Raw genomic sequence first — 12,323 nt, 5'->3', positions numbered from 1 at the left:
CGTCTGAGCAGAGGATTCACCCATTCCACTCTCAAGGTCATCTTGCCAACAAGGTAGGAGGGCTCAAATCGCAAACAGTAATCTTACTTCAAAACATTCTGTAACACAGCAGTTTGGGGTGTAAAACTAGGCACAGACCTAGTTCATTATTATTAACAACATTTCAAGTTGCTTCAAAATATAACTTTCAAGTTTTAGTAATGGAATTTTTTTTTTTCTTTCCTGTTTTTTTTTAAACATAGCAAATGAGCATGAATTTGGGCTACAAGGCGCCCTCGGTCCTGGGCACTTTTGCCAATGTCCATCTGACTGGCTTCACCAGTTTCTGAAACACACTGAAGGTGCTCCTGAGGAAAGATCGGTTCTGACTTCAGTGGCACATTTTTGTTGCCTCTAAGACAGAAAACAGCTCACTGCTTCAAAAAGGAAGGACAACAGGCATTCTTCACTTTTCAGGTATTAGGATAAGAATTTGGTTTGGTGATTACAATGCTGAGATTCACTCTTCCAGATCTCGAAGTGACTTTTTCGAGGATATGAGTTAGTAGGAACCCAAGAGATTCTTTTTAAATAATAGATAATAAATAAACCAGAAGAATTTCATCTTGCAAACAGAGGCAAACTGAATTGACTGTATTCCAAGTGTAAAAGCACTTCCCAAAGGACTTGTACCTAGAACTTACCTATTTAGTTTAACATTTTTATAACCCAGCTCCCTATTACAAAAACTTTCTTTTCTTAGAAGCCATTTCTATCACCATACCACAGTATGATACATTTTATGTAATTCTGCAAATCATGTTTATGTTATAAAATTTTTACTAATGTTACATAGAGAAACCAACTTCAACCCCCATACATCAATCTCAAAATAAATACTGCAAGTTAATGTTCCATCTTCTTTGTTCTGCATCTTCTTCTTCAGGTTTGAGCACTAAGTGATGAAGAAGTTTATCTCATATATAAGACATACCGCTAACAATAATCTATTCCCTCCTCAAAACATCAACAAAAGGAGCTATGGGTCATTGAGCCAAAAAATTAAATGCTGAAATGTACATCCAACAATGTTACCCTTCACTAGCAGATATGCTGAGAGAAAAAAAAAAAAGGTAAAAAAAATACAACTCAAATGTCTACCCAAAAGAAAACATTCAGAAAAGAACAAGGTGAAATTCAGTCCCACTCTTCAGGATGAAAGGTATCTTGTTACAGCTTCAAATCTTCTGTAGTGTCTGCTTAAGCACAGCTAGAACATGTGGAGCAAATTTATGGTATTTTATCATGGTTGGCTTGGGGGAAGGAAGAGGTTTCTCTGTGAGGGCAGGTGCAGGAAATTATTAGCTTTTATCCTTCAGTTTTTCAACACACATTCTCTTCTTCTGATAACACAGAAAGCTGAATAGCCAAAGCAGTATGAAATTAAGGTTAGCAGACACTTCAGTGGGAGGTATGGTATTTTTTTGCACTCCAATTCCAGTCTATATTTGAGTTGTAGGTTTGCACCTGATGAGCTTCAAGCTCCATATATATGACAAATTGCTGCAGTCCAAAGGAAAACACAGAATATTTGTAATTGTTCTGTGTTCCCCCCACTGCTACTCTACTCTACAGGCCCTTTCTTTAAGGGGGAGGGCGGGAGGGGAACAGAGGAAAAATCCTAATCAAATAATGTACCTCATATTATACACCCAATGAAATTCATTATTTTATCAAAGAGAAAGAGGCTGCATTTTAAAAATATGTATTTTCTAAAAGCTGTGTCTGCAGTGTTCTCAGCTCAGCAGTTATTCATCCAGCAACTTGAGTCAAAACTGAAGACAGAAAGCTACCAAGAACAGGACATCACCAACCTCACAAGAATCCAACAGCACTGGAAAACATTTTAAGGAAATGTTAGGGAAAAAATAACTAAAATGAAAACAGAAAGATGAAACATATGCCACCACACAGTTCATCCTTTTCTCAGCCCAGTAGAAATTTAAAAGAATTCCTGCATATTGAATTGGACAAAGCTGTGAGCAACTTCATCCTTGTTTGAAGTGGATTTAGAATAATTGCTGTCAAAAAAGCTGATACTTGGAATGGCTCTAAGCACAAAACCACAAGTGTCTTGTAGTTGTTGAAATACGAAAAAGCTGAAAGACATCATATGACATGTCTGGTAGCTACAGAGGACTACGGAAAAATAAGTACAAATGTTTGTAACCAAAATACATTCACTAAAAAAAAAAAAAAAAGGGTCTGGAATCTTTTAACAGTAACAGGATGAATTAATGAGAATTTTTATAATACATTAAAACAACACTTTCTAGTAATGCACTGAAGAAGACCAGAGAACAACAATCAAGGAACGAAGAAAGAAAACACACACATACACACTCAGCATCAACTGAATGGTGATGATAAATAATGAAATAAAACTTTTGTTAGGCAATACTGTAAGATAAACTATCGAACTTACCGTTCTACTACACATGCTGGAATCTTTTTAATCACTAGATGGATAAAAATCCTGGGCACAACATAGGAAAAAAAGAAAGCAAAAGATTCAACATTTGAAATGAAAAAATTTTGATCACCCAGTCCATTTTCCTAATTGGTATTTCAGCTATTTAATGCACTTAAGTCCAGGCTGAAGACAAGCAATTCTCACTGCCTGCCCTCCAAGATCATCAGATCTATACATTTCTTTTTATTAGAATTCCCTTTTAAATATAAATTCCTTGTGATATATTTCCCATAATATGTAGTAATATAGCAATGTGCTTCTATAGAGTCTGTCTTTGATCTACAAGACTTGGCATGAATTCTTTAAATTAGAATGGTATTTTAGGAAAAAAAAAAAAAAAAACAGCTTTGAATGATGCATCATTTTTTCCAGAGAATTCCAACAGATCCAAACTTTGGCCCTTCTGATTAACAAGGCTAAGCTTAAGATGTATTAAAATGAAATCCAAATCTAACATTTAATATTCCATCAAGAAGATGGAAAGGAAGAAGGATTACTAGAAACAACCTTCTGCATGTCTAAAGCCACCCCACCACCTTTAGCTACATTACTGCCAAACAGCTACACCCACCCCTACAAAATCCCAGCCAGACTGATCTGATTTTACAAGAATTTTTCAGAGGAAAGATCTTTGGCAGCAGTCTGTCAAAGCTCATACAAGTATTTTAATTTTCCAAAAGAAATGGAAACTGAAAAAGTATTCTTGGCAATTAGTAAATAGTTCAATATAAAATATTAATGTACCATCAAAGGCCTGATTATTCAGAATTCTTCTTTGTAAATGCTTTGAAATTGAAGTGCATTTTGCACTAAATGTGCTTATTTCAGATTAAGCAAGCAGACTGTTTACAAGTCAGCAACTGAAAAGCTTAATGAAAATAAACCGAAAAATTATACTAACTTTAAATTTAAAGTCCTGTATTTTCAGTGTATATCTCCCTCTTTAATTTCATCCTCGATGTTATAATTAGTAATTTTAGAAGAAACACCTCATGCTGAAACACGAGGTCTTTATCTTCCAGGGTTATTCCTCAGTATCATTTTTTTTATAAATACTGTTAATGTAAAACACTGTCAGTGCATGGCAAAGGTTGCTATTATAACCTAGAACACTTCATTAGTGAATGCAGACTCAGTGAGCCCCCAAGAACTGACCAGCAGTTTCAGTTTTTCTAATAAAACAAGAGTCGTGCCCTGATGAGCAAGACTTGATTTAAGAAAGTAGTAAACACGTGACCAAGTGCTTCTCTGAGTTTCAGGTTAAGGAAACAAAAAAAAGAAGAGAAATTGTTTGGAAACCAAACAAGCACAAATAAAAACTAGAAAGCTGGCAAGAGACTAAGTTTTTATAACAGAAATGTAGAATTAAAGCAAGACCATTCAAATTTACCTACATCTAAAAGAGCTCCTGAGAACCACGAAACCTCTATCAAGTGATAATTTGTTGAGTGTGCGCTAGCACTGCAATTTGTATTTAATTACAGTTCCACAGTTATTTCGTATTTAAGCTATAATGCTCTCCAGGCAGAATGCATCTCAGAAGGTTTATTGCATACCAAGGGATGAAAACCATGCTTCTTCAGTCACCAGGAGAGCAGCAAAATAGCCTGTGTTGTCATTACTACATTACAGAAATGGTATTTTTGAATATTACTTTCATATATTTTGAGTGAAATTCATACATCACATGAAATCAATAAAGAATTAATCAAAAGTTTAATTTGCATCTGGAGTCTAAGCCCGCAATAATAATTTCGTATCATTGAAAATGTAATCAATTTCATTGGTGATAAACAAGGGGGCAAAGGGCAATACTATCACAAAAACAGAGCAACTGCTATATTCAATCCTTTAGGATTCTTTAGATCCTGCCATACTGGACACTTACAGTTTATCTAATCAAATAACTTCAGACAACAGCTACAACTGTGTGCCTTCAGAAACAAATTAAGACCCATCAGTGTGCACATGTGTAAAAACGTTCCCCACTTCACTGATCTCTGTCTTAGGCATTTGTTAAGCCTTGAAGCACAAGGTTTTGTGTCTCTTCCAATGAAAACTCTTGCCATTTTTGCGGTAATTGACATTACTGTTAATATTTCCTATTCCAGTGAGTCTGCTATTAGTGAGGACAACATGATCCATGCAGCAGCACATACAAGGTGTGGAAGAGATACACAGTTCCCACAGATACATCCAACTGATGAACTGCCCAAAAATTAAAACTGCTACTAACTGATAAAAAGTTCCAAGTTCAGAAAAATCTCAGATGACATTTTTCAGTTCCACAAAAGTCCAATTTCTTCCAAGTAACCAAGAATGCTAACAAGTATGTACTGAACTGAACTTAACATAAAAACACCACTCTAAAGCCCAACTTAGGAAGTGAAGTACATCTTCAGTAATAGCGACAAAAACAGACCGACAAAACAAGAAAAATTAGGGACATAGGAAATACATTCCCTGCTCCTTCATCATCTTCCCCACAACAACGCCACATCAGCCCTTCCTGCTCTAAACCAGACTCCATTTCAAAGCAAATTGTTTATCATCAGGCTGATGTCACTCAAGCTGTGCTTTGCTACAAAGAGCACAGTGTTTGAAAAACACTGGTGTCAAAATATCAGGTCTTGTGAATTTTCCTTAGAAAGGAGATCAAACTCATGAGATCTTAACAAAATCACATCACCAAATAAGATAAAATATAAAACAGGAAAAAGGATCAACTAGTTAATGAGACAATAGTAAATTACTAATAACACACTAAGCGCAGATCTATGTCTGTAAAAAGCTGACAGCTACAGGATTTCCATTTTGTACTGAAGTTCAAAACAGAAGTTCCCTGATCTGTATGCCTACTTGTATGGGAAAACCAGAAAGTTTTGGTTGTCTCTATTATACATCTGCCATAACTAAAATGTAGGCTGTCAAAATACCACAGATGACACAAAAAAGTTGTTCTTCATGTGTAGGCAGTGAGGATCTAGTCACGCTAATACCTCTACCCACCTCCATCTGGGAGACCTCTAAGCACTCCTAGAGAAGATGCTGTCATACCTAACATTCAGGCTATGTGGATGGCCTTGGGCAGGTCTAGTTCCTTTATCAACTGTATGGCTGAGGAGCTGTAAGACAAGGTCTAAATGTAAGGTACACAGGAAAGATTTACTATTATTTCCTTTTTTTTTTTTTTTTATTTGTATATCTCTGTAAGATTTGCCTTCTAAACCTCAAAAAAATCTCACCGCTCTACAAAACTGCTGGCCCACTGTGGAACAAGTGTCCAACCACTTATGCAAAGACATCTTTTTTGTTGTAACGGGGACACTGGTGTTCCTCATATGCACATAAACACATGTTCCTCTGAACTACCTTAGACAAAAAGGTAGACCAGTTTGTTAGAGTGAAGGAGCCTAAGTGGTGCTGATTTTTTCACATTTCAAATGCAAATTATTTATTCAACTACACAATGCCAAGTCATTAAAAAAACCCTACAAAACACATTCCCACAGCTAGCCCTTTTGTAAGTACAGAATGGAGCAAATAAACTGCTGCCTAAAAATGTTATTTTCTTAGTACTGCAGGAAAGTAAAATAAGATATATAAAACTTCATTTGCATAATAAATATAAAAACACTATTAAAAAGCAATAGTTTCTTCTAAAATAGCTTACAACTCCTTTTCTTCTGATTCGATGAACATCATACATGTGCATATTTCTAAATCAGTTACAAAGTCCTAAAAACTTTTCCCATCAGAATAGTTTCCGTACTTTTTATAAACTTTTAAGAAAATATTTAAGAAACAATAAAAATATACACAAAAATTGTGCTCATCTACATTTTGTAAGCTTTTATACTGAGGTTTGACCTAAAACTTATGTCAATTAATACAGTATATGTGTATTTAAGTGCCTATGATAAACAAACCAGCATCACATCCAGAATTTTGGAAAGAAAACAGAAATTTTCATTATGTAGGAGAGATGAACTTAGCTGCAGTACTGTAACACACACTTACAATAAAGACTGGACAAGAGGAGACAGGAACATCCCAAGCTATCACAATCTATCTGCAGTTGTTACACAACCACTGCTTTACAAGCAAATAAACTGCATTTCCAAAGACAAAACAAAAACTACACAAACTTTATCAGAAGTCATTAAATGACCACACAACACTGTGATTTACTTAAGCTTCATGGCATCACGAAGCTTCAATATTTTGTCCCTGCTGGATATGATTGAATAATTCATTTTTCATATGTATTTTCTGAGGACCAAATATTCAAGAGAGCCTGTAATTTGCTGGGACAACTGCAGGAAACGTTTTTTCAGCCACGCATATTCAAATTGGTGCTTTCTTTACAAACATTAGTGGAAGTGTTGATGCATCTAAGACTTTTACACAAAAAAATACAAGCTGACTTATCAGCAGCAAAAATACCAGAGGTATGGCTGGCATTAGAAACTTGGATGTGCATTCAATTTTTTGAGATGAACCTTCATTAAGAGCCAGTTTCAGTTTTAAAATCCAGCAGGGAACATCAGATCTCATACCAAATTCAGGGGATAAGGTCTGTAATACAGCTGAACAACATTTATCTTCTGTAATCACGATGCCCTGTGCTTTTAAGATTTACACTAATTAAACTAGAAAAGGTCACACAGTTGAAAATGTTCACAATTTGGGCAAGACTAAATAACAAAATCTTTCCTGTCTATCACTAATCTCTTATACACAATAACTGTCACTTTGACCAAGTGTTTCTGTCAGCCCACTGCTCATGATTATACACAAGAAGCTTCAGCCTTTATCCTCTGGAAGAGTTTATAAGATTTGTCTTGCAAAACTCAGTGAGACAGAGGCACAAAAGAGAGAAAGAGGAAGCAAAACCCAGCAGTCCTCAGGAATGCTCCGTCATCTGTTCAGGAAACAAGTCCTCACAGTTTAAGAACTTCAGATTTAACTTAAGGATTTCAGTATTGAAATTCCAGAATAAAAATATGTCTATATTTACACAGATAGGAAAAAGAGGAGACAGAAAAAAAACACCTTGGTTCTAATCCCAACCTTTGAAGATTAGCTGCAGTGTGACCTGCAGTTCTTATGTCTTTGTTTCCCCATGGGTTATCTGATACAACTGGTGTTCCAATTTTTAAAACTTTAAGATCCTATGTAGAAGTCTACTCCTTTCTCATTCAATACGATGACTTGGAAAAAATGCAACCAGAAAGTATTTTCTATGTCCTTAGACTCTGACAACAGTCATCAAAAAAGGTCCTGAAAATGCCTCTATATTTATAGACAGAATTGATGGGAAATCTGTCTTTAGTTCAGCTAAGAATTTGAAAGGACGTTAAGGCTGAGCCCTGTGTTCTGATGTCTTTCCTGAATCTGAATAATCCTCCAGGCATAACCTAGAAAACTGTTCCCTCTCTGAACTCCTTCTTCTCCAACTTTTCTTATTATGTGGAAAACTTTTTTCCCAACAGTCTGCTTTCTCTCAGGTATTTAATGGGTGATTTAAAAGAAATGAAAGGAAGAGGAGAAAAGGTTCCTACCCTTCACATCACAGTGACTGCACAGGATGAGGAGGAAAGTCTGCATTGCAGCACAATAATATCAAACCTTTGGGCCTTTCAAAGGCTGCAGTATTGCCTTCCTATTGCTGGAGGAGGTGAAAAAACATAAAAATCACACAACCTAACCAGTCTGAGAACAGTGGGCTTAAGACTAAGTGTTCATCCAGCAAAGATGCTGACAGAGTAGGTGAAAATAAAATGCTTTCAGAACCTTTCAGAATCTATTTCTGTATCAAGTTCTCAGCTTCATATGGTTTTGTGACACTTTGAACTACACCTTAATGTAGCTATCTCTTTAAACAGTATTCACTATAGCAGACACAAAGAAAAACTACAGAAAGTACTAGAAAAAAACTCTACGACTACACACGAACCAAATTATATGTGTTGTTGCCATTCAGCCCAGATCCAGGAAGTTTTCCCCATGGAAAAAAACTTACTTAAACAACTCTTACCAGCTCCACAACATAAAACCACCACAATCTAGCACCTTCGTACCAAAACCATATCCACAAGTGGAGGAACTAACAGACATACATCAGTATATACCAGAAATCTCCAATAAACTCACTTCCAAGACAGCCATGAGATAGTTCTCTTTCAACAAAACCCAACAATCAGACTGCAGCTACATTCAATTCTCTTACCATATGCAGGTTTTTAGGATATAGTTCTCTTTTGTCCTGATCCTCATCTTTTCCTTTTTCCATTAGGACACTACAGATTGCAAAGGCTAAAAGGAAGCATGTCTGAGCCAAAAGAATTTTCAGTCTAAAGAAAACCGGTACAAAATGAACTTCAGAACTGCAAGTTAAGAGGAAGTTGGGCAAATTCAGTGTTTAACCATCTTCAGAAAATAGAGCATAAGCCTTTCTGTGGGAAAGTTTCTCCATAGTAACTAAAACTGCAATCTGAGCATTGACTCCCTGTCAAAAACACCCTCAACATGAAAACAAAGTACAAAAGCCTCTCAAAAGCAGAGATTTCAATGACCCAAAAAAGAGGACAAGAGGAGGCTCTTCTGAGCATATACAACTTCCGTGACACTGATCTATTTTACTAGTAAGGGAATGACAGACAGAAATATAACAAAGGATTAAACAGCTTTTTAACATGTACCAAGGAACTTTATTATGGCAACTAGTAAAAACGAGATAGTGCTTATCCAGCAAGAGATAGGATCAATGCAGCTGATTCTCAGCATTACAATCAGGGATTTGGGCATTGTCCATCTCTTTAAACTACTAAGTTTTAAAAATGTACCTGAATTATTTTTTTCATGCTGAGTCTCTGCCTTAAGTCTTAATTTTTACAGTAATTTAATTTCAGTCAGAACAACTCAGCTATTTCATGAGGGAAGGGAAAGAGAAATATCTTGTTTGGCCCATGCTAAAAAGACAGACTTCATAAGAAAAGTTTCAAATGCTGATGCTTTCAAGAAAGGGTATGGGGTAGTTTTGGGTAAGTAAAATACCTTCTGTGACCCTCAGGATAATTTATGAATACATCTAACACATATTTCAAAAGATACAGATTGCTCATGTTCTTTAAAACGTAGTTAGAGTTTTCACAGAAGGCAAAGTAGTCCAAAGAGAAGCAGACATCATCACAATTATGGCTGCCTCCTGTAACCAGCAGGATTAAGGTATCATCAGAACTTAAAATTTTGCAAACATACATAGTAAGGAACCTGCTCGTAGAGAAGAGGGGGAAAAAGGAGTGATGGAGTGTTTCTAACACTGGAGACCAAAATGCTAGTTAAACAATATTTCAGAGATTTTATGTGTGGGAAGAGTATCGTGCACTTTATAGTTTTTTCCTAGGATTCACAGCATACAAGAAACACTAATACACATCCAAGTCACCAGACCATCACAGGAAAAAAAGGCACAACCACTACCATTAACACTGGCCCATCATAGGGAAGACTACACAGTAACAAGGACAGTAGGGAGAGTAGCTTGTTGCACCTTCAGCTTTCCTCTGCCTCCCTTGTATAGGGAGTCACTGAGTGTGAAAAAACACGTTACTGTCATTTCCCCTATCATAAAAACCATAAAGTACTAGCATAGTAAATGATAGGGACAAATAGACTATGGATAAGGACACACGGTAAAGCTGGCACCATGAAAGTCTCATGGTTTCTTTTTGCATAATATTGTGTATATTATAGAAAGTTTTCCTAATAACATTCAGCTGAGATTCCTACATTCCCAATATGACACTTTATTAAATTAGCACTGGTAAACACTAAGATTTTCCTATGGAATTGAAGACAAACACTCAGAATTGTAAGTGAAAAAAAAATTAACATCTGACACTGAAAAAGGATCAGTTTAAATCAATGTTGCATCATAATGTAAACCATGCTTAAAGTATAAGGAATAATAATCTTGATTCATGAATATCATCGAAAGATACATTAAATGCTCATAAATTAGATATTTCCTGAACAATCGGGAATTTTCATCCAAAACACTGGGGAATAATATGAAAAGAAATTCTTTCCATTTATTATGACATTGAGAACAAACAAACAAAACAAAACAAAACAAAACAAAAAAAAACTCCACACCAAAAACCACTGTGTTTTTCCCAAGATCGTTAAATGCAATCTTGAAACAACTGTCCAACCTTCAAAGAATACCCCTACAGGAAACTTTCCTACAATTTTTTTTTTTTTTTAATTAATTTTTCAACTGATTTCGTTTGAAAACTTACTAGTTGAAAACACCAGAGGAGCCAAGAAAGCAATGTGATGCAACAGAAAATCATGCAAAACCAATTAAATTGCATATAATTGTCAACACATCCATTTTTGAACAATAATCTTCCCCATATCAGAATACTACAAAATAAAATCCTGGTGAATTTTCCTTTAAAATTCCTGATCTTTTCCTGCGCTACAGAATTTATAGTAATTATCCTCAACGTCAAAACAGTTCATTCTTGTGAGACTGGTTTCAGTTTCAGGACTGCAACTCTGTGTTAACCGCTTCTCTTTTTGTTGTTTTCCATTTCTAAATGTATGCTTTGATCCCCTTAGTCTTGCTGGTAGAGCAGTCGCCTCACACATCCAGTCTCTCTTTGAAGCCTTCCAACAGTGCCAAGAAAGAAGCAGGCTATGGCAGCAGGCTCAGTATTCTCCGGTTATGCAACAGATTAGATCATTATCAACAAAACTGGATGCCTCCAGCAGAGAACAGAAATGGGGAATTTGAGAGCAAGTTTTTCTTTCCTTTTTGAATTAAGGACAGCTGTTTGGTCAGTTTGAAAGGAGAAAAAAGTTACCTGTAATTAAGAGGCGGTCATATCAGAGAAGATTACGCATTGGTGAAAAGCTCTACAGCAAAAATCACTGCCACATTTATCATTCAGTTCTGCTCCTTCCTTGGCAGGAAAGTTTTCCCATTCGTTGTGTAATGCGAAAGAAATATCTGGCTCAAACTAATGCCAATAATTTAAGAAGCCTGATTTAGCCATGTGGATTTCATTCCCAACAGATGAGTGACCACATGCCAACAGGATGCAAGAGAAGAGTCTGGGTTCTCCCATACCTGCAGAGAGAATCCATGCATCTTACCTACAATGTATTCGTTTGCCCACAGTCTGTGCACGTGGATATCCTACACATCTGTCACACATTTCTGCCTTCCCTTGTTGCTCCAGCAACTTTGAAATCATCAAATAAAGATACTTCAGTTCAGAATTTCACTTCGGTTAAAGGATGCAGTATCTACTCATTGCTCAAGGAGTGAAGATAGAGATTTTGAGTCTTCATATACAACAGAAAAATACACACTTTAATTTCTTAAGGAAATGTCTTGTATAGCTTCATCTTACAGATCATTGGGGAAGAAGTGTTTCACTGCATGAAACAAATCCCTTGAGTCAAGTTCTGGCAACAAATGTATAGTGAAAAAGGAGAGATCATAGAATATCAAACAGATTAAACTATTTACTGTTTGTATATAAGAATTCAGTTACTGAATTCAGCTAACAAATGTATGTAAATAAAACCAAAAGGCTTTGAGAATCCTAACCAAAAGCTCTTATAGCTTCTACAGAAGACATTTAAGAGTATTTAGATATTGGATATAGGAAAAAAGTAAGTACAAAACAGTTTAACATAGAAAAAACCATATGCTTGCTCTTAGAAAGAGAAAATATTCTTATAGTGCTTTAATGTGTTAATTCTAGATTATTATATATTTGTAAACTTAGAA

General features: G+C 35.8%; 1 protein-coding gene across 4 annotated transcripts in view; it reads right to left on the bottom strand.

Annotated features, from left to right (window-relative positions):
• Nucleotides 1-12,323, bottom strand: part of LDLRAD4 (low density lipoprotein receptor class A domain containing 4) — a 281,846-nt gene that overhangs the window by 220,014 nt on the left and 49,509 nt on the right. The window contains exon 1 of one of the 4 annotated variants that reach the window (XM_050306915.1): nucleotides 2,465-2,489. The exons of the other annotated variants lie outside the window; for them this stretch is intronic. The gene's annotated coding sequence lies outside the window, so the exon portion shown is untranslated. Of the gene's footprint in view, nucleotides 1-2,464; nucleotides 2,490-12,323 lie in introns of those variants that run through there. 4 annotated transcript variants of the gene reach the window in all.

This window comes from Myiozetetes cayanensis, unplaced genomic scaffold (assembly GCF_022539395.1).
Source record: "Myiozetetes cayanensis isolate MyiCay16 unplaced genomic scaffold, myiCay2020 scf1, whole genome shotgun sequence".
In the NCBI taxonomy this organism is placed as follows: Eukaryota; Metazoa; Chordata; class Aves; order Passeriformes; family Tyrannidae; genus Myiozetetes; species Myiozetetes cayanensis.
Note: the sequence above shows the minus strand (reverse complement) of the source record. Positions and strands in the feature narration are given on the sequence as shown.